Raw genomic sequence first — 5,059 nt, 5'->3', positions numbered from 1 at the left:
ATTCAAACAGTGGCCAACATACTTTTTGAGAATTTGTATAGACTTATGCAATACTCTTGCCTGGAAAATCCCATGGACGGAGGAGCCTGGAAGTCTGCAGTCCATGGGGTTGCTGAGGGTTGGACACGACTGAATGACTTCACTTTCACTTTTCACTTTCATGCATTGCAGAAGGAAATGGCAGCCCACTCCAGTATTCTTGCCTGGAGAATCCCAGGGACGGGGGAGCCTGGTAGGCTGCCGTCTATGGAGTCGCACAGGGTCGGACACGACTGAAGTAACTTAGCAGCATGATGACCTGACACCAGTCCCATCCTGGGCTTCGTTTGGTTAGGAAAGGGGTCCCAGACTCAAATGAATCCTGAGGCTTTGTGAGTAATATAGATGAATGCATTGTTTAAGATATAATGAGGAGGGTGGTATCTGTGGTAACCTGGAGTCAGCAGTTAGATATGGCCTTTTTAAAAGAAATCTGCAGCTGGAAGGCGGACATGGCTTATACAGTTTGGGACTCAGTTCTAGTCAGTGTTTCCCAAGGTATGGTCCAAGGAACACCTGCAGCAATGTCATTTTTTTAAATGAAGATTTACAGGCCTACCCCAAACTGCTGAATCAGAATCTCCAGAATTAAGATGTAGCCATCAGCATTTTAAGTAAGCATTCTTGGTAATAAATGAATAATTAAAAGATAGGGGAGATTGGCCCAACATTGAGGTATTGGATTTTCTGAGATAAGATCTGAGAGATGGACATGTTCCCATATCACAAATAACACAAAGACCCTACCTCTGTGTTAGCTGCTCCTCCTCATCATCATCTGATCATTTGACCACATGACAGATGTTACAGATATTTATTGAGCTCCTATTATGTGCCAGATTCTGTTCTAGTCACTGGGGATGCAGCACTGAATGAAAGACAGTAAGACCTCTGCTCTCGTGCAGCCTAATTCTGGTGGGGGGACCAGTAAAGAAGGTAACAAGTAAAATATAGGAAGTGAGATGGTAGTAAGTGCTAAGGAGGAAAACAAAGAAGGAGGAGCAGGTATTGGAAGATGGAATTTGCCATTTTAGACAGGATTTTCAAGAAGGCCTCACTGCCTAGAGCTGAGACCTTTAGGAGAGAAGGGGAGATCCACGTGGAAATCTGGGGGAAGGCATTCCAGTCAGAGGGAATAGCAAGTGGAATGGCCCTCAGGCCTTTGCGATGAGTGAGATCCAGGAGCAACATGGAAGACAGATTGGGCAAGAACACTGAGCAAGAAGGTAGTAGGAGATGAAGCAAGGGGAAGGGGTTGTACTGTATAGGGCCTCGTGGGCCAGGTAAGGACTTCAGCCCTTTCACTCTCACAGAGACGCTGGAGGGTTTTGAGCAGAGAATGAGAGGATCGCTCTGGTTTCTGAGAAGGGCATGAGGAAAGACTTATTTCAAAAGGTATAATAATCCAGGTGGTTTGGACCATGAGGATAGTGGTGGAAATGGTGAAAAGTGGTTGAATTCTGGATGTATTTTGAATGTAGAGCTAACAGCCCTAGCCAGTGAATCAGATGTGTGATGTGAGACAAAGACGAATCCAGAATGATATCAAGGTTTGGGACCCAAGCAATTGTAAGAATGGAGTTGATAGTTACTGGAATAGGACAGATTGCAAGAAGAGAAGGGTTTGGTAGGGAGAGTATCTGAAGCTCAGTTTAGGATATATTAACCTAGAAATGCCTGTTGGATATGGAGACTCAAGGAATCTGCTGGCAGAATTCCTTTTTGTTCAGGGAAGGTCAGTCTGTGTTTTCTTAAGACCTTCAGCTGATTGGCTGAGTCCCACCCACATTGTAAAGGAAAATCTGCTTTACTCAGATTCACCAATTTAAATGTTGATATCGTCCAAAATATACCTTCACAAAAATCATCCAATATAATGTTTGACTAAATATCTGGGCATTGTGGCCCAGCCAGGCTGAAACATAAAATTAACCATCACATCATCATCACCATAATAATCATAGTTAAAATTTATTGGGTCTGGTGCAGGTGCTTTATATTATTTAACATTTAACTACTCCCCAGTACACCACAAGGTAGTTTTACTATTCCTATCTTATAGATTACAAAACTGAGGCTCTCAGAGGTTAAGCAATTTGTCCATGGTCATATGGCCAGGATCCAATTCCATATCCAATTTCAGGGACTGTAATCTTTTCCACTACACCACCCTTGCCTCCCAATCCACAAGCTCCTTATTTCCCCAACATTCTATTCTGAGTATTTATGTCTTGTTACATTCTGTTCCTTGTGCCTGAAAAACACTCCCTCCATCAACTGAATAAGTTTTACCCCTTCATCAAAATGCAACTTAAGGGTCACCTTCTCTAGGAAGCCTTCTTTGGTTCCTCTCCTACCTGGATTTTAGAAGCTCTTCCTATATGCTCTCAAAAGGAATTATCGAACTAAAATTGTGGATTTGCTGACCTTTCTTCTACTTTAGACTGAAAACTTCTTGATGGAGGGGAACACACCTTTATTCATCATTCTATTAATATCTGCAGATCCTCGGCACCTAACCTGGTCCATGATAAGTGCTGTACAAATGTTTGTTTCATGAGCGAATGATCTAACATTGTGGAGAGGAAGGGAAGACAGCATGGGACCAAAGAAGGATTAAGAGACTTAAGGGGAAGCAGGAGAGGACAGAATTATAAGACATGGGAAGAGAGGTCTGGTGAATGATGGTAAGTGATGCAGAGATATTGCTAAGACTTAAAACTAAAAGAGGCTATTGGATTTTAATGGTGTTAGCTGTACCAGCTGAGTCAGCATCTCAAAGAACTTGCAGTCTGATCTGGGACTTATAGAAAGTAGACTTTGAATAGGTGTGTGTTAGGTAGCTGAGGGTGGGGGCTAGGGACTGGGGGAGCTGTGATAAAATGGCAAGCAAAGTAGGATTACATCTTTAAAGTAAGTAGGGAGGATGCTGAAGACATTGGAGAGTAACTAGGTAGCCCAGGTATGGAAGGAAACAATACAACCTGAAACAGAACATTGCACACCTGCCTCCCATTCCCTGGCAGGGTTCTTTGCCTCCCTGACAGCTTACTGCCCATCAGCAAATAGGGAAAAGTAGATCTCAGCTCTCTAATATTCAAATCCCTGTGGTGTATAATTTACGTGTCAATTCCTCTGATGAAAAGTGCAGTAAGAACAAGTTTAGACATATTTCAAAGGATGAAAATATAAAATCTGGTAACAACTCAGTTTGTTTCTGTGATCTCCTAGCCAATTCAGTGTGACCTAGACACTAAGAAATTTTTTCTCTGCTTACCTTGGAGCCTTAGAATAAATATGCAGTGGATAACAAATGATAGTTTCTCATTGAGAAATAAAATCAATGGCATATTACCAATGGAAGCTGGCTAACCACCTCACATTCCTAAATTTCCAATAGAAATGAAACATCATTTGATATTATAATTCTAAAGAAATATGCTGCCTTAAATATATGCTCTAGCTGTAAGCTAAACCACTGCATTTCTTTAATATTTCTCCAATACAAGCTATTTGAGCCAACTGCTTTTCATAAGAACAGTGAGATTGGAGGCCTTTGAGCCTTCTGCCAAATTACAGGGCAGAGATCAATCAGTTCACTGTGCTAAGTGGGCTCATTTTGCAGCACTAGCAGAATTATAGCTCTTTGGGGGCCTGGTATTTCCATAGTAACTGCACAAGGTCCCAGCAATACACAGATCATAGCAAAGACAGAAGTAGGATTTGTTTACTTCTTACACAGAGGCAGCAGAGAATATTTTGTTTAGGCATTTTATCTTCAACACATAATGTCTTCCGTGCTTCAAATGTTAATGCAAAGCTAGAGTTCAATATGCAAAATAGTGTCTAAATAATCTGTTGGATGTTGTGGGTTTAGCAACCAGAGTCCAGCTGACCTTTGAGAAGAGAGCCGGTTTCCTTTGTTTTCACTCTCTCAGCCTCTATTGGTCACTTAGGAAAAGAGAACTTTATATTGAACTTCATTTCTGGGTCAGTTCAGTTCAGTCACTCAATCGTGTCCGACTCTTTGCGACCCGAACTGCAGCCTGCCAGGCCTCCTTGTCCATCACCAACTCCCGGAGCTTGCTCAAACTCATGTCCATCGAGTCGGTGATGCCATCCAACTGTCTCATCCTTTGTCATCCCCTTTTCCTCCTTTCTGAGTCAGTGGGCTACAAAGGCTCGCAGAAAACTCTTCCCATCCATGGTTGACCTCATCAGAATTATCTTGTCTGCCAGAGCACCTCTGTTTTCTGGGCTATCTCTCCAGCTTGTGATGAAATACATTTGGTGCCTTTTGCTAAATTTACAGATGGATACCTCTGGGCAAAATTGTTTTCCTCAGGCTTGATGAGAAAATTCAAATGTAATTTACAATTCATAGTCAACTATGACATGACAAATATTTAAAAGTCTTTTCTAATATACATGTGACTTACAAAATACATGATTTACAGTGACCCCCTTTTCCCTGCACCCCTCTAAAACCTAAAAATGATAGAAAACAATGCAAATGCAACGAAAAGAATTAAATACTTAGGAATATATCTACCTAAGGAAACAAAAGACTTGTACATAGAAAACTATAAAACACTAGTGACAGTAATCAAAGAGGACACTAATAGATGGAGAAATATACCATGTTCGTGGATTGGAAGAATCAATATTGTAAAAATGAGTATACTACCCAAAGTAATTTATACATTCAATGCAATCCTTATCAAGCTACCAACGATATTTTTCACAGAACTAGAACAAATAATCTCACAATTTGTATGGAAATACAAAAAACCTCAAATAGCCAAAGCAATCTTGAGGAAGAAGAATGGAACTGGGGGAATTAACCTGCCGGACTTCAGGCTCTACTACAAAGCCACAGTCATCAAGACAGTATGGTACTGGCATAAAGACAGAAATATAGATCAATGGAACAAAATAGAAAGCCCAGAGATAAATCCATGCACCTATGGACACCTTATCTTTGACAAAGGAGGCAAGAATATAAAATGGAGAAAAGATA

The sequence above is a fragment of the Moschus berezovskii genome, chromosome 12, assembly GCF_049115385.1.
Source record: "Moschus berezovskii isolate FMDL1 chromosome 12, NW_MosBer_1.0, whole genome shotgun sequence".
Classification (NCBI taxonomy): Eukaryota; Metazoa; Chordata; class Mammalia; order Artiodactyla; family Moschidae; genus Moschus; species Moschus berezovskii.
Note: the sequence above shows the minus strand (reverse complement) of the source record.